Source organism: Anabrus simplex, chromosome 4 (genome assembly GCF_040414725.1).
Source record: "Anabrus simplex isolate iqAnaSimp1 chromosome 4, ASM4041472v1, whole genome shotgun sequence".
NCBI lineage: Eukaryota > Metazoa > Arthropoda > Insecta > Orthoptera > Tettigoniidae > Anabrus > Anabrus simplex.
The window spans coordinates 269807481-269831749 of record NC_090268.1 but is presented as its reverse complement, the minus strand read 5'-3'; positions in this window follow the sequence as shown (position 1 = coordinate 269831749).

Here is a 24269-nt window from a genome sequence, read left to right as displayed (position 1 = left end):
GCATGTCGCAATCTAAGCACTATCCAAGTGCTTGGGAAACTGAACCTCAAGACTCTTTCTGCTCGGAGGAAAGTAGCTGACCTAAAGCTGCTATACAAAGCAGTTAATGGTCTGTTTAGGTCTCCAGATTTAGCTTCCTTATTTCCCCTCCACGTCCCATCCCGTAATACCAGAATGAAGACCCTATTCCATACTCCTTACTCCCGGCTTTCTCTCACCCAAAGGTCCCTTTCGGTACGTATTCCAGCAATGTTTAATACATTATCTATCAACAACAACCTAGATCTCTTCGTAACGTTTCCTTCCTTCTGTCATGATATTTATCATATAACTTAATTTTCCTTCTTGTTCTTTCCCGTTCTGCTCCTGTATTTACTGTAAATGTATTTTTCTTTGTTAATAACGTTGTTTATGTAAATATGTATTATATATGATTGTACAGTTTTTATTGTGTATATTCGTGTCCTTTGTAAGTACTTATATATCTTTCATTTTAGATTCATATCTATTGTACATAGCTCAGATCGTTGTAATTGGGCGTTATGCTGTTGCTGATCCTGAATAAATAAATAAATAAATAAATAAATAAATAAATAAATAAATAAATAAATAAATAAATAAATGAGAAATATACGGACGAATTATAACTAAAAGTGTGTGGCACAACAACAAGTTCTTACTTGTATGGAAACTGAAAGTTTGAAGTTTAAGATCTTCTTTGTGGGGCAAGAGGAACTGACTCACATCCTGTTCTCATTTCCTTTGAGGTGTTTAAATCAGATGAACACGAATTGAGAGGAATGTGTGAAACCGTCTTAATAGATTATACCAGAATATACCATATATGCATGACTATGAGAAATATAAACCTACCTGCCGTTACAAACTGTAACAAATGTACATTTAATTTTAGTTTTCGCTCTGAAAAATGAATGAAAACCTACAACCTGTTTTCCAGTCATTGACCGGATCAGGGATGTAATGAATGAAGCAGATATAGGCTGTTAGTACGATGGGGTCGCCAATCCCAAAGTGATTTATTAATGAATGATAGATGCAATGAAATGAGAATGGAGAGTGTTGCTGGAATGAAAGGTGACAGGGGAAACCGGAGTACCGGGAGAAAAACCTGTCCCACCTCCGCTTTGTAGAGCACAAATCTCACACGGAGTGATCGGGATTTGAACCATGGTATCCAGCGGTGAGAGGCGACGCGCTGCCGTCTGAGCCACGGAGGCAAAAAGGATTTTTTATGTGCTTAAGGTACCGTTACAGAGTTCAGCGTAACCTATTAAACTTTTGAATGGAACAGCCTCATGGAGACCTGTCTATTTGGCTAGAATTCTTTTTAATTCCAGTAATCAATGGGGTATCCGTTCATACTACAGGCCTATTGAGTTTAATGTAGTTGAATTGACGTTTCTATTATCAAACTGACAGGGAATATTACTTCATTCTTTATCGGAATAGACTGTACTCAACACGGAGCCTACTTTATTTTACTATTATTCTCGATAATTGGTCTGGAGCTAAGAATCAATACTGGTTCTGATCGGTATCACGCAGGGTATAATAAGCGGCTAGGTGCCGACAGCATGATTGATGGCCCGCAAGCAGGTAAACTCGACCGCGACATTTGTAACTCGCGCGACTCCTCTAATTTGAAGACATCCTTAGGTATCTGCTTTAATGATAGAGTTGTACAGAAAATGGCGGGAATGGAAGTAGAAAAAAAGGTGTAGCACAAACCATAAACACTTTGTTTAGTGTCGATTGACAGGTCTGAACTAGACAGTAGCCTCTCCCTACTAGAAATGTGTCTGGCTTTCAGGCGTCTACCGCTCAGCATTTGATTGATTGATTATTCTGTTTAAAGAACATTACCGTCCTGATATTAAGAAACATGACAGGAGTTTGGAGAGACCAACTAGGATAATTTGCTTGTCATTATGGTGAGGTCTTGGACTCCTATGGGTGGTTCACAACCAATCCTGTTACACTTGAAATGAATACCCTTGTATTACTACTTCAGTCCTAAAACTGAAGTTGTGAAGGTTAAGGAGATCCTACTTACTCAGGTTCACGAGCAAATTTTGCGAAGTTTTCCATCTTACCATTATGATTACCATTTGTCACAGGCTATTTCAACGCAGGAAATATTCCGGTTGTAAATAAGTGTACAGATTTGGGAACAACAGACAAGAAAGACAATATACATTAAATATGGTCTTTACTTCTGAACAAGCTGAAATTCTACTTCACGAATCCTTAGCGAGAAGACGCAACCTAATATGAAAAGTCTGATACATAAATGCATTTGCTTTCTCTAGGCTATGGCATATCGCTCAAATTTTTACCGCACCCTATATTATATGTCAACAAATAGAAAAGGCAAAAAGGATTTTTTATGTGCTTAAGGTACCGTTACAGAGTTCAGCGTAACCTATTAAACTTTCCAGGATGTGTAGATTTTTTAAAACTAGTCGTGTAGGAATGAAAATGTACAGTTTTGTTGGTAAAATATCATCATCATCATCATCATCATCATCATCATCATCTGTTTACCCTCCAGGTTCGGCTTTTCCCTCGGACTCAGCGGGGGATCCAACCTCTACCGCCTCAAGGGCAGTGTCCTGGAGCTTCAGACTCTTGGCCGGGGATACAACTGGGGAGAATGACCAGTACCTCGCCCAGGCGGCCTCACCTGCTATGCTGAACAGGGGCCTTGTGGAGGGATGGGAAGATTGGAAGGGATAGACAAGGAAGAGGGAAGGAAGCGGCCGTGGCCTTAAGTTAGGTACCATCCCGGCATTCGCCTGGAGGAGAAGTGGGAAACCACGGAAAACCACTTCCAGGATGGCTGAGGTGGGAATCGAACCCACCTCTACTCAGTTGACCTCCCGAGGCTGAGTGGACCCCGTTCCAGCCCTCGTACCACTGTTCAAATTTTCGTGGCAGAGCCGGGAATCGAACCCGGACCTCCGGGGGTGGCAGCCAATCACGCTAACCACTACACCACAGAGGCGGACGTTGGTAAAATATATGGTTGATGAACAGGATTCTGGTGACCCATTTGATAAGGTGTACATCCAGTCGCCTACTCTTCATTCTATACGACATAGTAGGACAATTCAAGTATTTTTCAATACGAAAATAGCAATAATTACTTGCATGACCGAAAACAGTGTAACGGAACCACTCAGACGATTTACAAACACATTCTTCAAAAACACAGGTTCATCCCTTATATGCAGCAGAAATTTCCTATGAGGGACTAGTGAACAATTTGGAAGAAGTTTCAAAGTATATGGCTTCCCATTGAATGACAAATGACAGTCTATGAGTCTGTGAAATTATTCTCACAGCCGAGAAGTTCAAGCTACGTGGATTTAGTCCTCAGGTTAGATGTCCAGAATGTGAACAATTTGACACACTAGAACATCGTGTAGTTCAATGTTGAAGTGCAGAAGTGATATGGAGGTGGATCAAAAGTAAATGCAGCATTACAAGTGGAAGTAAGTCGGATAATGATTTTAGCAGAATACTGCAACGCTTTGAGTTAGGAGCAAAACGTTTTGTTGTTGCACACCGCTGGAGCGATACATTTTTACATTTGTTGGAAGACGTTCACGGACACCACTCCTTCAGGTTTCATGGGTCACCTTCTGAAAGAAAGAATGAAGACAGTGAAAGACATATCTCCAAAAATCAATGTTTGATAAACAATTTTTAAGTTCAGAATATTACATTTTGTCATCAAGAAACATTCCATGCAAGAAAAATACATATTTTGTGTGATTTTTCCAGTTATTTCTTATAGAATCGAGTTGAACTTTAGTGAAATATTCACAGAACGACTATTCATTAACTTCATGTAAAAACAGAGAAGGTTTTTGCTTACTTGTGATTTATTTCCCCTTTTCGGTATTGATTTGTTAAAATATGCCATTAATTTTTATGTATTGGGTAATAAGTATAAAAAGCAACTGGTAGGATACTACATTTTTCAGGAAACTGCTGCCATTTAAACCCCAGGAGGGAGTGAGTGAACTACAGTATCTGTTAACTTCAACTACGTTATTTTCCTAAAAAATAAGCAGAAAACCGTGGAAATAACTCCTAAGTTGACCAAGAGTAGCCCTTTAAAACGCTCTCCTTTTCAATTGCGTTAGCCGCGTATGAATATACCAAATATAAGTGATGATGGTGATGAAATGAAATGAAGTATGGCTTTTAGTGCCGGGAGTATCCGAGGACGTGTTCGGCTCGCCATGTGCAAGTCTTTTGATATGACACCCGTAGGCGACCTGCGCGTCGAGATGAAGATGAAATGAAGACGACACATACACCCAGACCCCGTGCCAGTGAAATTAACCAAAAGTGGTTAGAATTCCCGACTCTGCCGGGAATCGAACCCGGGACCCCTGTGACCAGAGGCCAGTACGCTAACCATTTAGCCATGGAGCCGGACATGATGGTGATGATGCTTGTTCTTTAAAGGGGTCTACAATCTAGGTCATCGGTTTACAAATTATAGTTCTACACATCTGCTTCATATTTGTGACAGAGCCAGGATCGGAAGCTTTAGATAATTCATTGCTGAAAATAACCGACTAAGACAGTTCATCAGTTGAATTAATCTATTTTCCTATTCAATAATGTATTATTATTATTATTATTATTATTATTATTATTATTATTATTATTATTATTATTATTATTATTATTATTATTATTATTATTATTATTATTATTATTATTATTTTACATTTCGCTTTACGACACACTGAGACAGATAGGTCTTATGATCACGATGGGGTAGGAAAGGCCTAAGAGTGGGTAGGAAGCAGCCACTGCCTTTATCTAAGGTACGGACCCAGCATTTGCCTGGTACGAAAATCAGAAACCACGGAAAACTATCTTCAGGTCTGCCGGCAGTGGGGTTCGAATATATGTAATCATCTGTGCGATTGTTGAAAATGAGATATTAAATGAACTGAATTGGATACCATGACAGCCGAGTGCCACTTTCATTGCTTTCTCACCAATGGTTTGAATCCCGGCCAATGCAACGTAGACTATTCGAAATGAAGAATCAAATCTCTGTAGTATGGATTCCACGGAAACTGGTGGTCCCATGGCTCTGATGACTATACAGCCAGCCACGTAGAGCAATTTTAATTTGAAGGCATTCTTTTTTTTCTACTTGTTTTACGTCGCACCGACACAGATAGGTATTTTGGCGACGATGGGATAGGAATGGCCTAGGAAGTGGAAGGAAGCGGCCGTGGCCTTAATTAAGGTACAGCCCCGGCATTTGCCTAGTGTGAAAATGGGAAACCACGGAAAACCATCTTCAGGGCTGCCGACAGTGGGGCTCGAACCCACTATCTCCCGATTACTGGATACTGGCCGCACTTAAGCGACTGCAGCTATCGAGCTCGGTGAAGGCATTCTTAGGTACCGGGCGAGTTGGCCTTGCGGTTAGGAGCGCGCAGCTGTGAGCTTGCATCCGGGAGATAGAGGGTTCGAGCCCCACTGTCGGCAACCCTGAATAGGGTTTTCCGTGGTTTCCCATTTTCAAACCAGGCAAATGCTGGGGCTGCTCCTTAATTAAGGCCACGGCCAAATTCCTCCCGCCCCTAGGCCTTTCCTATAACATCGTCGCCATAAGACCTATCTGTGTCGGTGCGACGTAAAGCAAGTTGAAAAAAAAATGCATTCTTAGGTATGTGCTTCAAAGACTGATTTAAAAATCAAAGGAAATAAATGTTGAGTATTCTAAGTAAGCTTTACGTGTGCGAGCACCATTCTAAAATAAGTGTCCACAACATGGTTTGGACATACAGCAGCTATTGTGACAAGGATGCCCTTGGAGGAGTGGAAGGTAAAGGCTTCCAATACCCGTCATCTCATAAGTGGGATACAGAATAACTACACCTGCCACCCCCTGTAGGTGGGGAATGCAGACGAAGGATACACCCACGGTATCCCCTTCCTGTCGTAAGAAGTGATTGAAAGGGGCGACCTTGGTGTGGGAATGGATTGTGGATTCGGAACTATGAATTGAACATCTACAAGTAATCCCTGCCTCTCGTAGAAGGCGACTAAAATGGCCATGTGGCCATCGGTGCGCTCTCGAAGGTTAGTTGCTTAGGGAAGCGCCTCTAACGTGTGTGACTACTGTGTTGATGGGATGATAGTACCTCATGAGGAACACTGTAAGTAACACGGTGTTAATATATGGAATTATCTACACTGGGGTAACCATATTAACGAGGTTGTTAAGAAATGTTACAGTCTCATCACATGGTGGAAAATTATTCGAAGATCAAACTTTTACAGACTCCATTTTTTTCATTATAATGTTCACCAACTATAAGGATAAATAACTTAATAGTGTATTATTATTGTTACCGTGTTTTCTGGATCACAGAGGTGAAACAAGGTGCGGGGATGAATGGGTCTATCAACTACAATCAGAAGATTAATTAAAAGCTTTAAAAATCAAAGTTACATTTCTTTGGACCGGTTTTTTCTTTTTTCAAATGCAAAATATTAACAAAACCAGTTGCTCAGCGACAGTGCAAGACTTTAGGTACAGAGTTAGCTTAGTTTAGTTACAAGTTTGGAGAAATAAAAACAAACTCAACTAAGCTCCCAACTTTTACAAACGTTACTTTAGAATTATCGCCCCGTCCGCTCCATAGTCCAGAAGACGGATCTCCCAATTTCTTTTACAAAGTATTTACAAGGTGCCATTCTTCCAAGAGCACTTTTGCTCCACCACAACGTTACAGCCTTCCAAAAAGCATCATTTTTTTTTCTGCTAGTTGCTTTACGTCGCACCGACACAGATAGGTCTTATGGCGACGATGGGACAGGAAAGGGCTAGGAGTGGGAAGGAAGCGGCCGTGGCCTTAATTAAGGTACAGCCCCAGCATTTGCCTGGTGTGAAAATGGGAAACCACGGAAAACCATCTTCAGGGCTGCCGACAGTGGGGTTCGAATCTACTATCTCCCGAATACTGGATACTGGCCGCACTTAAGCGACTGCAGCTATCGAGCTCGGTCAAAAAAAAGGCATGATTTAACCATCAAAATGCAACGAGTGTCTTTGCTCAGTTAAAACCTTACAATAGTTTAGAAAGGTCCAGGCCTATCAAAGGCACCACCTACATATTATAATCCAAACAGTGTTTACTGTCTTAGACACACAACAATCTGACTACTTAACCTAAAAAGAAATTGAATGATACAAGTGTACCGAATACCCATTCTACCGGGCCTTTGAGGAAAACAAAACACAGGTAGGAATTACTGGCCCAAACTTCAAAATGATGGGGAGACAGACACTTGCACTCCTTGAAATTTCAATTAGAAGCAAAAACCCTTATTGGGCTTATCCTCCGACGCTACAGAAGCTAGTACTATGCTACAGAGGTGACTAGGTGGAGAAAATATAAGTTACAAAAGCTACAGACAGGAAATGGTTATAAAATCGTAGTCACCTCGAAGTCAAGTTGATAGACAACTCGAGAGGGTGTCACACTCTCTATTCTCGAATTTTGGCCAAGTTTCTAGGCTAGTTTTGAGATTTACATTTGAAGGTGAATTTTACATTATTGAATATTGGAAATTAAAGGATACATAATTAAAGACAGAAAACCTTCCCCACGAGCTAGCTTTCAGAGGCTGCCATTACCTTAATCTGCAGAAATGTTCGATGAAGGGCGAGACTCCCCCGCCTCCACAATTAGCACACACTCAGTAAACTGGACGATCAAGAAGATAAGGTGGCTCGAAAATTTGTCAGCTTTTATACCCGAGAGGAAGGTTCTAGGATGATATGGGCTAAGACACGACCCCCCCCCCCACCGATTTTATTGGATAATTAAATGAGTACAAGAAAACGATGTTTGGTTGAAAATTAAGTATAAAAGTTTTCGATTGGCCAGCATCACAAGTTGGTGGAAAGAGATAGAAGTATTAACAACTTTAACACACCAAAAACAAAAGATAATGAACTCTGTGTAGTAAACCTAGGAATACAAAATAACTTTATCACTTTAGTAGCGACATCTCTTGACCAAAGTTCAAACTTCTTGCTCTAGTTATTTCAAGTTTTAAGTGTAAGATGTCATTTTACAAGGGGCAAGTGTACCCTCGCGGTACAATAATACTTACGACAAGGTAGTAAGACTGTATTTAATTTTTCTGTATGCGTCTGTTTTGTTAATCCTTCATCAAGTAGCTTTTATATAAATATCAATATGTTGAACGCTCCTTCATCCACTCTTGAGTAACAGATATAGTGACTGGTAGCGCGTATATCCACCAACCTGTCTTTTTCAGTATAAAATATTATTAACGGAATCTAACATTGCAGAGGTATCAACTTCACGTCTCAATTTCTTCTTACAAGTCCGACGACACGACACACATAATAAGTATATTGCTTGCAGTTCGTAATTTATTTTAATTCCAAGTGCTAGCGAAGTGTTTTCAGGACAATAAGATCCTGAGCTACGGCTGGCATAGTGTTGCATGCACAAGATAACTTTTCAGTCCTGCAGTCTGGACAGAAGTGAGAATGACGTTTTCTTCATTACGAGAAAACAGGATACAGTGGTATAATATGTCCGTAGATGTAAAGCAAGCTTGCCGTTTTAAATGGCCTTCAAACTGCCGATATAAATCATGGGAAGAAGAGTTTGAATAGGAATCTTAATTACGGGGACATGCCTGTCTATTTAAAAAAAGTCTCGTATATCACTCAGCGGAATTCTAACCATGCCCCATCCTTTGATTTGCTAGTTATTACATGTCATTTTAACGCAGGTTAGCGTAGAAGGGGAATGAGTTGGAATTCGAAAGGTAGCAACAGTATAATAATAATAATAATAATAATAATAATAATAATAATAATAATACAGTAAAACCTATCCTCAGCAGGAAACCTTTTTGATATTTGCTATTTGCTTTACGTCGCACCGACACAGATAGGTCTTATGCCGACGATGGTATAGGAAAGGGCTAGGAGTGGGTAGGAAGCGGCCGTCGCCTTAATTAAGGTACAGCCCCAGCATTTGCCTGGTGTGAAAATGGGAAACCACGGTAAACCATATTCAGGGCTGCCGACAGTGGGGTTCGAGCCACTATCTCCCTGATGCAAGCTGACAGCCGCGTGCCCCTAACCGCACGGCCAACTCGCCCGGTCAGCAGGAAACCGAGGGACCGGAAATGTTCCCGCTGTATATAGGGCTCCGGTTAATAAATGTGGTTAAATAAACATAAAAATGTTAAGTTCAAATCTCCATTAGATAATCCAGATGTATATTTATATGATATTTCCAGTATTAGATGCAATAATGACTATAATCACACACTTCTATACACTAGTTCATCAGCTCTAACACTAATCTGTTCTTGCTTAGAACCTCCCACAGCGCACAGTAGTACAGTATACAGGATCACAGGGTCTCTCTTATAAAGCCAGACCGAGCTCACGATGTTTGTACTCTTCGCTACAGCAGCTGCCTCAGCCCAACTTCCATAATGCGCGGCCGCCCTGCTTTAAGCGTGTATGCAATCTTATATGAAATATTACCTTATAAAAGTTGCCTGAAGTGTCACCCTTCATAACGAGGGACTTCATAAACACCGTTAGTATTTTCTGCACACCAATAGCGAGAGTTGTGACTGTTCACACGACCATTAAGATGAAAGCTGGCCTCATCCGAAAAGAACACAGAGCTGTGGGCCGAAGAAACGATCATTCAATGGTGCAAGATACCATTCATTTTATCTCAGTCTTGTGGCTGGATCAGCAGGTTTTAAACAGTGGGCCAGTGTAAACCTGTACGGTTTGAAGTGCAACAGCTTTGTAGCTCTATGTGCAGAAGAAACCTTACTTGTTGTGCTAATTTTGTGAGTGATTTCTTCGGTGACCGTTTAAGATTCGCACCAATGTAATCCAACTTTTTCTCTGTTAAATCTGTTCGTGTGCGCTGGTAGTTCCAAATTTTGTTTATAATTACCTGAATTTGTGCTCCTGAAGGTTGCACTTCACCAGAAAATTGCTGAACAAATGCGTCACGTACCCGTCGAGTAGACTCGTTTTTAAAATAACTTTTACATTCGAAAATACGATGTTGCAATGATAACTGTCTCACCAGGTTAACAGCTGAGATTCAGACTGGCGACTGAAGCTTGCGAGGTCCAACACGTGCACGCTGCTTGCAAGGTCAAGAACTATGCACGCGCCTCCCGTACAGCTGCTTAGGTCTCTGGGAGTAGAAACGCCACTAGACGGTCTGGGTTTAAAAGAGGGACCCTTGGGCCGCAAAGGTCATGGATTTAATATACGCATTTAATACACATTCCATGTTTTATAAAAGTAACACCAATAGTATTACTGTACAGTAATGTCATTTACTTCTTCCAGTAATACAAAATTGAGTGCTGGTAGCACGGTTCTCAATTGAAATTCGGGCACGGCAAACTATTCCGCGTCATTTTTCGTTAGCGAAATAGACTGACAATATTCTTTAAGGCTGATACGGCACGTCGGCAGGACTTCATAAACCATTTTCTTCATCGTCTTCGTTCTCGTCATTATCGACATTAATTCCTGTTCCTTTCCTTGGAGGTGATGGATGACGAACTCTTCTAGGTTTTCTAATGCCGCATCTGTGTTAACTTCTAGATTAATGGCCTTGTAATCTTCTGCACTGACATTACCATTAATTACACTCTTTATTGTAGCAATCCATATTTCGGCCATCTTAGATCCATTTGGAGTGAAATTTTGTAGACTTTATAGTGACGTTGATTGATATTTTATGAAATCTTTTGTTGATTTAGAGCAGGGCTTCTCAGGGTCCATGCACTGTGCACGGTGCAAAATACGACTTCACTTGGTTGACCAGAGTGCAGACCCGCACTCCTCGATTTGGAGCAATAGCGCTGTCTCTCTCTTTCCCCACGCCTGTCTCGCTCGCTTCCCATGTCTCCCTCTTCCTCACTTGCTCCGTAGCGCTCCAAATCCGAGCCAAGTTGAGCCGAGTAGCCCAGAGACGAAGCGTTGGTCCGAGCCGAGCAATGTGAGGTATCAGTCTCTAAATAATGCCCGCGAGAGGAAAATGTTGATCTGCAAGGAGCGAGCAGGAGCTCAGGCAGGTTAGCGGGGATACCCCGAGGTTAAGCTAATGAGGCCCACCCCCTGCTGCAGTGACTGCAAATGTCCTGTGACAACTGGGGAATTTCTGTGAGTAGGCACAAGTTTATTTCAGTGACCGCAAATGCCCGTGATTTTGTGATGACCGCAAATGTCCGGAAACCCATCAGAGAAGTTAATGAGATGAGATGAATGACGTGATATATGATAGTAGGAAGGGAGAGACAGCATCAAGGGGTCCCCTCAAGCCTTTTCCTCCCCATCCGACGGACAAATCACCATCGACAGCGTCATATGATCTCTCTCCACATGAGCACTGCAGAGATATTTGTAATTTAATCCAGTCTTTCGACATGTAATCTGGTGACTAGAGAGTGTATAGCACCTCTTACCCAACCCTGCAGACCAATATTCTTATGGTGAAAATCTTTTCGACCAATCGTGTAACCACGGTGTCGGACCGTTTAAACTTCACCCTTTAACGGCCATAGCCACCAGGCAATCATTTACACGTACATAAGAAAACATGAAGATCCAATAGAACTGCCCTATGTGACACTCCTCTTAATCATTACAGGTCAGATAACACTTCACCTGTTCTAATTCTATGAGTTATATTTTCTAGAAATTTAGCAACCTATTTGACTACTCATTTGTTTAGTCCAGTAGCCCTTATTTTCCCCAGTAATCTCCCATGATCTACCTTATCAAAGGCCTTGGATACGTCACTAGCGATACAGTCCATTTGACCTCCTGAATCTTTTTTTTTTTTTTGCTAGGGGCTTTACGTCGCACTGACACAGATAGGTCTTATGGCGACGATGGGATAGGAAAGGCCTAGGAGTTGGAAGGAAGCGGCCGTGGCCTTAATTAAGGTACAGCCCCAGCATTTGCCTGGTGTGAAAATGGGAAACCACAGAAAACCATCTTCAGGGCTGCCGATAGTGGGATTCGAACCTACTATCTCCCGGATGCAAGCTCACAGCCGCGCGCCTCTACGCGCACGGCCAACTCGCCCGGTCCTCCTGAATCTAAAATATCTGCTATATCTTACTGGAATCCTACAAGTTGAGGTTCAGTGGAATAACGTTTCCTAAAACCGAACTGCCTTCTATCAAAGCAGTCAGTAATTTCACAAATATGTCTAATAATAAGAAAGAATGCTTTCGCAGAGCTTATACAAACAACGCATGTCAAACTGATTGGCCTGTAATTATCTGCTTTAAGTTTATGACACTTTCTCTTGCACACTGCAGCTACTATTGCAACTCTCCATTCATGTGGTATCGCTCCTTCATGCAAAGGGTAACCAAATATCTCAGATATAGCACTCTATCCCAACCCATATCCTTTAATATATCCCCAAAAATCTTATCAATCCGGGCTGCTTTTCAAGCTTTCAACGTGTGTATCATTTCGTGAATGTTTTTATTATCATAGACACATTTCTGTAATTCTCCTCTATCCAAGTACTTTAAATACTGCTAACTGAATATTACTGTCCTCTGTAAGCCCTCTCATTGCTCATTAATGATCCATGGAATGTCCTTCCTGGAACCTTGTTTCTGCCTTAAGGTATCCTTTACATATCCTTCCACTGCTCCCTAAATTTCATATGACTGCCAATTATTATGTTTGCCATTATGTTATCCTTGGCTGACTTCTTCGCTAAATTGAAATTCATAGTTTTTATTTTGCTACTTGCTTTACGTCGCACCGACACAGATAGGTCTTATGGCGACGATGGGACAGGAAAGGGCTAGGAATGGGAAGGAAACGGCCGTGGCCTTAATTAAGGTACAGCCCCAGCATTTGCCTGGAGTGGAAATGGGAAACCACGGAAAACCATCTTCAGGGCTGCTGACAGTGGGATTCGAACCCAATTTCATGGTAAGATCCTTCAGTCTCTCCTTACTCCCGCAACCATTTCTAACTTTATTTCTTTCTAATCTGCATATCATTCATAACCTCTTCATTTTCTTGTTATAATATAAAGGCTCCTTACTATTTATTACCACTTTTAAAGGGTCGTGCTGTTTTCACATTGCTTGATAATTGCTTAATCCCATCCCAAAGGCAGTTCACATTTTGATTTACCATTTTCTGTTGTTCATGATTGCTTTTTAAAAGTTTTCCCGTGCCTCTTTTATCAACCACATGGTATTGGTCAATAAACATTCCTTTCTGTCACATTTATTTTTAAGTACGACAAAGATTCATAATAACTTATACCATCTACCACTTCATTTTCTCTATAGGGGTCATCTGATTTTATCAGCACCACGCCTAAAAATGTTTCCGTCTATTTGGTTCCGTCACTTTCTGATTCGGCTGTCCTTCCCATATTAACTTATTCAACATTTGTTGGTCATAATTTCTGTCGTTCCCATTCCCTTCGCAGTTAACAGTTTGTAAGTTAGAATCACTGCCTACAATAACGTTCCTTTCTTTGTTATTCCCCGCATAGCTGATTATTTTGTCAAATAATATCGCATCAGCGTTAGCGCCAGCCTTGTCAGGCCTAAAAGTATAATTTGCCTATAATCTTTAGAGATAAGTCTTACAACTATATTAATATGTTTTCGTAGCTTGAAAATTCTTCTTTCATTAGTATGAATACTCCCTCTCCTATCGTCCACGCATCTTTAAGGATTTTTTGGAATCGCCGCATTTCAAAAGCCTCCAAGTGTTTGATATCACTTTTATTTGCTTTACAGGTTTCTTAGGCGTACACTAGTACTGTGCAAGAGAATGTATGTACGGCCCTGATATGAAGGTGGATGTTGAACCTATTGGTACTCAGTAGTTTATTCTGCTACATAAAAACAGACTTTAGATGAGCAATTCGGCTCGTGATTTCTGTCGCGCACCTACTATACGTAGTCATTTTCTGGCGTCTCCGTATACTGTATATACGTATAAGATGTAATTAAGCTACTGCAGAAGCTTCAGCGAACGATAAGCCACGTGACATAGAATTTGATTCAGACATGCTTAGTCACATTCAGGCAGATACCCAATTTCTCTCAAGGATATGCTGCGGGGACGAATCAACCTTCCATGTTTCCAAACAAGCTAATAGAAATAACTGCAGAATATTTGAGGTCAAAGAATTCCGATGTGACGTTAGGAATGGGACTTATGCCTTGGTCCGGTTCTTTGCATGAATGGCCGAAGTTCCTTCGGTTTAGAAAGTCTTGGGTTAGATTTCCGGCCGAGTCCGTGATTTTAATAGCGTCATCAAAGAGATCTGTGCAGTGTCATAATCTCTAGAAATCCCTTCTACAGCAATATTATTACATCCGAGGGACGATTAGGCGATGAGCTAAAGCTTCAGCGCGGAGCTATTAGGCCTTAGGTCGTTCTTGCCCGGACGTCAGTTGCGTTCTTTATGTTGCAACTCATGGATGACACATTGGTATTGGGAGAACATAGTTCAAAAAATTCACATCAGAGGGCAGACTCATCCGGAATACGCTGCTGAAAATGAAATAAACCTCTGCAGGCAGGCAACTGAGAAAAAAAAAATTGAATCGGCGGTTATATCCGCGTTCCCCACCGAGCAAGCAACTTGTAGCCGCGGATCTCGCCGCATCGCCCACCGAACGGGTTAATCTTGGAAATATCTGCAGTTTTATACTGCTTCTAATGATCGATTTTATAAGAAAATAAGGTATTGTGAATTAGATCCACAGATTACTTTAAATTCATAATCATTTTCTACATCTTCGTCTTTTAAATTCTAGTTAGTAGGCAAAGCTTAATTTTTAATGATTATTTTTACATTTGGTTTCATCTCGTACCACTAGGGGCCTAAGACATAGATGTTAGGAACCTTTAAATAACAATCATCATCATCATCTAATGGTCGACACGTAAAAGTTACCGGGTCGAGATTAGGAACAGGAAGTTGATATTTAAGACTGTTTAAATTTGAACGATCTGGATCAGGATTAAAAGTTAAACTGATTTTGATGTAAATTTCAGGCATTAGCGTAGTTTGAATACTATACCAGTTCAATGAACATTTCTAATACTATCAACACTCTTGCCAAAAGATAATCGGTTCACAGTTTGTTCTAAAACAGGCATTTTTATCATTCGCATGTACAGGTTATGATCGTATCTGTTCGTTCATCTTCTGAAATATATTCCACAGAATAATTCATTCCCCTGGTAGTTGTTTTCTAACGCGTGAGTTTCTTTGTTCATAAGAAGAAAACTCTAAATTTTGGGTAGGCGTCATTGCTCGTTGACATCATTACTAGCTTCTGACCTACGTTATTCAAACGCCGAATAATGAACCAGAGATGATAAAAATAATATCATAAACTTGTTGTGAGATTTGTGGCATTCGACCATACGATTTAACGTTATAATGCTCAGTCTAATTACATTGTGTCATTATGTTTGAATGTCGACAAATATCCATAGATCGCTAATATTAGTTAAAGAGTATTCCAGTTCAATTGGAGGTATGAAATATTTTATTTATGTAGGTTTAAGAGTAATACAGTCCCAGAAAAAGTCAGCTTTTATTCTGTCACACTTTTCACAGCAAATGTTGTAAATAAATTTACAGGTCGTACGCAAGTGTGATGTAAACAAAACTTTCCTCCAGAGTCTGTTCATAGTAACGTGACAAATGTGTGTTAGTTGAAAATAAGAAAAAAATGGCCATGGTTCGGGCCTCCTGCAACTCGGAATAGATTTTGTGACAGATATCTCACGCTGGGAATTATAAATGAGCTACTTAAAAACTGAAATCCTGTTTTATCTCAGATATTTTTGTAAAATAATTAATATCCTTTCCTGAACTATGAATTAATTGTGGACTGAAAATGTTATCTTATATTGCTATGCAGGCTGTGAAAGAAATATATCTTCCAGCTTTATGAAGTAGGTGAAGCGTGTTCAGTTTCATTACAGAAGTATTTTTTGTTGAGCAGAGCACAATAATTCATCGCAAAACTTTCCCCAGATACCTCTTTTCTCAGTTAGGAAGATTATATTATTGTCGCAGAGTTCAAGTCTCCGGTTCAAGTTTCTAACTCTGTTGTTTGTTAGAGTTCTTCGCAGCCATATAAGGTCTCCAGTCTCTTACATATCTGCTTACTGCAATCAAAGATGGTAAATCTCTCTGGTGAGGCTCCACCTGTACTCCGGTGACGTCACCCACAGAGAAGCTCTTTGAACATTATATCGGTGTTAATTGCTGAGGCTGTGGGGCACGCACCTGCTGGGTTGGGCTTAGTGATAAACCCCGAGACCTGGATGCTGCAGGTCACGCCACTCTCATAGCGCACGTTCTGGCATACTTTAGCAGGAGTTGCCTGCAACAGTACTCTTCAAATGGTAGTAGATGTAGAATATGCTGTTACGACATTCTTCGGATTCGTCACCAGTATAATAGGCAGAACTTTTCTCTGAAACATCAGAGAATAAATTAATCTTACAATGGGTGAGCTACATTTTATTGAACTAGCAGAGGTGCGATGTACTTTCTACACGTAAAGCTAACTAATCAACTAGAGAATGAACAATTCGCTTCTTAAGCTCGTATTCACCAACGCGAGCAAGAGCTTTTTATCTTGTTTTAATAATGTTATTTGCTTTACGTCCCACTAACTACTTTTACGGTTTTCGGAGACGCCGCGGTGCCGGAATTTTGTCCCGCAGGAGTTCTTCAACGTGCCAGTAAATCTACCGACACGAGGCTGACGTATTTGAGCACCTTCAAATACCACCGGACTGAGCCAGGATCGAACCTGCCAAGTTGGGGTCAGAAGGCCAGCGCCTCAACCGTCTGAGCCACTCAGCCCGGCTTATCTTGTTTTTAAACCTAAGAAAAGCGAGATAACAGTTACATTTGTATTCACTAACAACATTATCTCGGATAAAGGCTAATATATCGGTTTAAAATTCTACCGGAGAAAGGTTGACTGGCAAAACAGGAAATCTAAGATAATAACCTTTCAAGATGGCAGTTCGTAGACGGCTGGAATATTTAAAGATAAAAGTACAGCAACGAGGTATATGGCCAAGATTATGCAATAAAACGTCCTAGACTTATGTAAAAAGAACGTGCTACATAAGCTACTTTGAAGACTACGATGACACTGATTGTGAAACACATGATAGGTTATCTAAGGTTCCGACACTGTCAGTGTTATCCAAAATCTAACATAAACTGTAATTCCCAACACGTAGGTAGGCCTAAGATGAATTCTCGATTATAGCGTGTATCTTGTACGGCACACGACTGGATGATTTATTGAATAATTAAGGAGTATTGCTTTAATTTTTCAGTGAAATATACAATGTGCAGGCTATAATTTGTTTCCTTATTCTCTATTATGTTAATGCTTCCGGCCACCAAATTGAATAACAATTCATTCTCTTGGAAAGTCATAGTAGGCTTTTTTCCTAGTTTCTGGTCAATAGCAACATGATTTATGATAAATTATTTGCAAAACCCGAATGGAATCAACAAAATGGCGGCAGCAAGTAGTCATTTGTTTTCCGTGCGTCAGTATGAAAATTTTAAGGTTCAAATTCAGATTGAAACGAAAGTTTAGTTTTGGAAAACCGAGAAGTTGTGTGGTGAATACAGAATCTAGCGTTATACGAGATAATAATATAATCAAAGTTTTGGAAATTTAAGATAAAAGTACATGTAACTGACGTTGGTGAATACGAGCGTTAATGAAGTCCCAGTGTGAGTGGGGGTGGTGGAGTACGTCCAGTATCCCAAGCCTGTAATAAAAGGCGACTCAAAAGGGACACAGGGTCTTTCAACTTACGAGCGTGCCCTAGCAGAGTCTGGCATTGGTTTCACTTGCTTGTGTCAGCGTTCTCGCCTTCATCTTTCCTACGTGCACCGGACGAGTTGGCCGTGCGGTTAGAGTCGCACAGCTGTGATCTTGCATCCGGCAGATAGTGGGTTCGAATCCAACTGTCGGCAGCCCAGAAGATAGTTTTCCGTGGTTTCCCATCTTCACACCAGGCAAATGCTGGGGCTGTACCTTAATTAAGACCACGACCACTTCTTTACCACTCCTAGGCCTTCCCTATTCCATCGTCGCCATCGTCGTATCGGTGCGACGTAAAGGAAAATAGCAAACAAAAGAATTCCTATCTGACCTCCCTTTGTGAAATATTATTATTTTCCGACCCAGCTGGTTATTAGCTTTACGAGGCCTTACGCCCTCAAGCCTCTTACCTTCCTTTCGCCGGTACCTTCATTCTGTCTATAGCCGGGATTTGATATGTCGTTATGAATGAAACCTAGAAATAAGGCTTATGAGTATATCGAGGAACGAATTAACTGATAAGGCTACAAAGGAGGCAATCACACAGCGCCCACTGCCTTGTAAGTCTCCGACTAGTGATAGCCGTTCTCACCTGAAGCATTTACTATTGTCACACTGAAAGAGGAAGAGGCAGGTTATTATTTCAATAAAAGTGAGAACATTAAAAGGAACAACGGGGGCATAGAAGGCTTCTTTCGAGTCTTCCAAGGAGTATATATGGTATTGTGCCTTCTTCGGATTTACCATGGTAAGTAGAGTGGCATACTTCTACTTCCTGAAGGAAGAAGACACTTCAAAGTGTACTTGCTATGCCCATCTGATAGTAGTACAGTACACATTTCAAAGATGTGCAAAGACCTTGCTGGCCCCCACCGTAGTCATCCGCTTCTGGGCAATTTGTTGACTCATTCTAAGGGATGAAGAGTTATCAGTAAACCTTCTCATTCGTTCTATGTTGGATGCTGTTTTTTTTTTTAATCGCTTGTAACAGTAATAGGGCCTACTTCATTCGTTTTTCTTCTTCTACATCGAATGAATATTTATTTTAACTCTTTAAAGCTAAATTACGCCATTGGTCTTTCGTGCTTTTATCTGCGATTTTGATCTACTTGTTATATTTTTCAAGGGGCTACCTGGCCGATGCGGTAAAGGTGTGCTCGGTTCGCCCGGAAGGACGTGGGTTCGAATCCCCGTCAGGAAGCCGTAAAATTTAAGAAACGAGATTTCCATTTCCGGAGGTGCATATGGCCCTGAAGTTCACTCAGCCTACACCAAAAATGAGTACCACGTTAATTCCTGGGGGCAAAGGCGGCCGGGCGTAGTGCTAACCACTCAACCCCATGAAGTGCCGCGGTTAACAGTGGTGGAAGCCTTTACCTTTCACTCCTCCAAGGGCTTTCATGGCGTGTATGGAGGTGTCTTTGTCTTTTTGTCTTTGTTATATTTTTCAAAATTTGATTTTAACGTTTTATGATATTTATGAGATTACTTTTGAATTAATACAAACCAAACCAAACCCCATGGCACTACAGCGCTTGAAGGGCCTTGGCCTACCAAGCGACCGCTGCTCAGCCCGAAGGCCTGCAGATTATGAGGTGTCGTGTGGTCAGCACGACGAATCCTCTCGGCCGTTATTCTTGGCTTTCTAGACCGGGTGTGAATTAATGCATAATTTTATTAATGTTTTAGCCATTTACGGAAAATAAATCACTTTGACTCAGTTTCATAGACTACTTTAAATTCATGCACATGGTTTTCTTAATCAGCAGGTAAATTTCAAGTAATAATTTCCCGTCATATCGTCTCTGGCGTATGGTTTTTAGTGCCGGGAGATCCCAAGACGGGTTCAGCTCGCCAGGTGCAGGTCTTTTGATTTGACTCCCGTAGGCGACCTGCGCGTCGTGCCAGGGAAATGAACCAATGATGGTTAAAATTCCCTACCCTGCCGGGAATCGAACCCGGGTCTCCTGTGACCAAAGGCTAGCACGCTAACCATTTAGCCATGGAGACGGACAACAATAATTATCATCATCATCATCATCATCATCATCATCATGAAGGAAAGAACCTGGATGTCTCATACACAACTTGCCAATGATTGCTGGTATGAAAAGACAACATATGGGAGTAAAAACATAATTTAGTGCTTATTGTTTCGTATCTTCTTTCTGTTTAAAAAAAATATGTCTGTCTGCCTGCATTACGAAAGAACATCCTGTCTAAACCGCTGGGCAGAATTACAAGATATTTTGCTTAAACATTCTCAAAGAAACCTGTGGTATGTCTAGCAATGATATGAAGGTAAGAGGTACGAGGATAGAAGAGTAGACAGTACTAGGTGCAACTCGAAGACAGTGTTGTATTCTGAAACTTTGGAGAAGCTGATTTCTACGCCGAACGTCTTTCATTCTTGGAGTGTAGATCATCGCTTCCGGGCAATGAGTGCTTTCAAAGGATGAATATAGATTTAGTTCATAAGCAGTTCCTGCGGTTAGTTTGTTTGTTAAGGAAAAGTGACCCACTACACGAACATCCATAAAAGGACCGATGGATGTGGAATAAGTGGAATAAGGCATCGTAGTGTAACGATGTAATGATGCACGTGGCCATATATCTTCTCAAGAAAAATGAACAGATGTACAGAGACGAGAAACAGGAACTCCACATCACAGCTTTCCAGTATTATGATTTGGGGCGGGTATCAAAGATGATTCAAATTTGGCCTCCGCTGTGGTCTAGATGTTGGAATTTTAACTTCACGTCATGAAGGCCCAGGCTTGATTTCTAACTATTCCACGTGTTTAGGACTGATTTAAAAGACTTGAAAAACTTGAATTAACCACAAGTAGCATATCCGAGAAGAGGATTTGTTTAACGTATCTTTCTCGAAAGTGAACAAACCTAAAAATAGCTCCTGGGTTATTTCCCTCTTTATTTCCAGGCAAATACCGGAATGAATGCTAACATTAGCACACGGCCACTTCTTTTCTAACCCATATGCTGTCAATTACGAACAGACTTGTTAACTTGCATTTGGGGGACATTGGACCCGACCCCTACCATCGACAACCCTGAAGATGAGTTTTAGGGGTTTCCTATTTTCACACCAGCCAGAATCTGGGTCTGCAACTTTATTCCGCGGTCGCTTACTTCCCAATGTTATCTCTGTACTATCCTATCGTCACCATAAATCTTCTCTTAGCCTGTGCAACGTAAAAGAAATAGAAGCAAGACGTACTTGCACAGGTTTTCACATAAATGTTTCAGAAACACTTTGAGTACATGCTACTGATAATATATTAAAGCTCCTTACATGAAAATAGACATAAATGTCGTATCCTTACCTCCGGATGTGAGCCATCAACGGTAACATGACATAATCACATTTTTGAACTAAAATGCACGTTGTCACTGTATGTGAATTTCTTCAGGTAAATACGTGTATGGCCTCCGTTGTTCAGGCGGCAGCGCACCAGCCTCTCACCGCTGGGTGTCGTGGTTCGAGTCCCGGTCACTCCATGTGGGTTTTTTGCTGGAAAAACTGAGGCGTGACAGATTTTTCTACTGGTACTCCGGTTTTCCCTGTCATCTTTCATTCCAGAAACACTCTCCAATATCTTTTCATTTCATCTGTCAGTCATTAATCATTACCCCAGAGGAGTGTGACAGGCTTAGCAGTCGGCATATTTCCTATACTCGCCGCTAAATGGGGGCTCTATTCATTCCATTCCTGACCCGGTCAAATAACTGGAAACAGGCTATGGACTTCATTTATTCTCAGAACACATGTAAATCGAGATCGTGGGGTGCAATTAGTGACGTGAACTTCATCCCAGCAGCCTCACCTAAGGATATTTCCAGACCTCGGCACCGCTCTTCGAGAGGAATGAGATTTACTGCCGAGATTACTCTTGAATTACGTAATGTTATGTCTATGAATGAATTGTATGTCTCTTAAGAATGGTCACAAATGTTATCTACGAGAGATTTATTGATGCTATAAAAAGCACAGCAAAGAAAGTCATATCTAGAGGCTACCAAAAGGAATATATCCCTGGTTGGTATGAAAACAGTGATGTGCTCTACCAAGAGTTTCTTACAACCGGTGACCCGTGCATAGCAGGTGAATTAATCCACAGTCTGGCTGCTGCCCGCAGGAAGAAATGGACAGAAACAGTTGAAAGCATTGACTTCAAACGCTCAAGTGGAAAAGCAAGGTCCATTCTAAGGAGGCTAGGAGAGGGCTGTCGAGTAGATCGAATTAGTTCCCCAGTAACTGCCGATATATTTGCAACACAGATTGTGACCAGCTCAAAAGCTCCAGAAGACCAGGATCATACTACACGGATAAAACGTGAACTGAAATCATTGAAGGAAACCAGTCCAGATGAGAGTACTTATTCCAGGCCATTCACTCCACAGGATATATGAAATGCCTTACAAGATATGAAGTCAGGCAAAGCCCCTGGGTTTGATGGCATTCACCATGAAGTTTTGGTACACTTTGGAAAATATTTGTGAATATGGCTGGCTAAATTCTGCTCTGACATCCTGCAGAGAGGGTCTGTCCCTCGGCTCATGAAACGGACAAAGATCTTTGCTATCATAAAACCAGGAAAATCTAACGATCAACCCAAAAATTACCGTGCAGTTGCTCCTCTGAGGAAAGGCTACGCTATAACAGAATTAGTTCCGTCATTTTTAACAATTTGCCTGTTGAACAAGCAGGGTTTCATCCAAACCGTAGCTGTGCAGATCAGGCTTTGTCACTAACGACATTTATTGAGGCTGGCTTTCAAAAACAATTGAAAACTTATGTGGCATTTAATGATTTGACTGCAGCTTATGATACTGTGTGGAAATAAGGACTTATGTGCAAACTAATAAGCGTTATGCCATGTAAGAAGACTGCGAGACTTAATTATAGCATGCGCACCAAGAGGACGTTTCGTGTATTACTGTGAAATGGCACTAGCTATGACAAAACTCTAACAATGGTCTTACCCAAGGTTCTGTATTAGTTCCTCTGCTTTTCAACCTGTACATAATATACCTGAAACTATCTCTAGAAAATTTGGATATGCGGATGATTGGGCCCTAGCAGTACAAGCTAAATTTATGGAAAACACTGAAGAAACACTGACAGCTGATCTTACCACCTTGAGACTGTACTTTTCCAAATGGAGATTACGACCGAATACTAATAAAACTGAAGTTGCATGTTTTCACCTTAGCAACAAAATGGCCAATAGTGAACTGAAGGTTCAGTTTGAGAACACTTGTCTTGCCCACAACAGATATCCACAATATCTAGGGATTACTCTTGACAGAACTCTGACATTCAGTAAACATCTTCATAAAATGGCTGTGTGGAACCACCTGGGTATCATTAGCATCTATCTTACGGTCTTCAGCTCTTGGTCTTGTGTACTCTGCTGCAGAATACTGCTCATCGATATGGCTGAACAGCAGTCACACCAAATTAATTTACACCCAGCTGAATGACACTATCCGTATGATATCAGGGACAATTAGATCCTTTCCCACTTTCTGACTATCTGTTCTATCCCATATTCCACCACCTCACCTCCGTCAGGAAAATTCTCTCGTACGAGATTATAAGAAAGTAACTAACAACAATCAGTTGCCTATCAATGGTGACATGAATGATGCTATTATCAACATGCTAAAATCTAGACATCCACCTGTTAGAGCAGCGACAAACCTAGCAGACGCTAACATTAATCTGTTTCAGGCCTGGAAGCAAGTATGGGTATCCAGTACTCCATCAGAATATCACAATCTACCATGGCTGGAAAACAAACCAGGAAGGCGTGGACAAGCATCAACAGGATTCGCACTGCCCATGGCAGATGTGCCGACTCCCTTCATAAATGGGGAATACTTTATTCGGCAGCGTTTTTTCTGCTCTCACCTTTGTGTGTTGACTATGTAAATAACTTGAACCTGTAAATTCTCCAGTAAATAATATGTATTACTACTGTATGTATATCTAATGTGATGTGTTAGCCTTACACTAAATAATAAATTATATCAACTTTATATTGCAAGTATACTTTTTCCAATTCTGTTTGTTTCTCTATATATGGTATGTATCTGTAATTCCTGAAGCGTTTGAGTATATTATGCTTGCTCTTAATAGCGGTATAATTTGTAGCGTAATGTTATCATATTTTCTGCCATTATGAACTCTTTTTATAGGAAACCAACGTTTGTATTCTAATGTTTACCGCATCGACATCAGAATATATATCTAG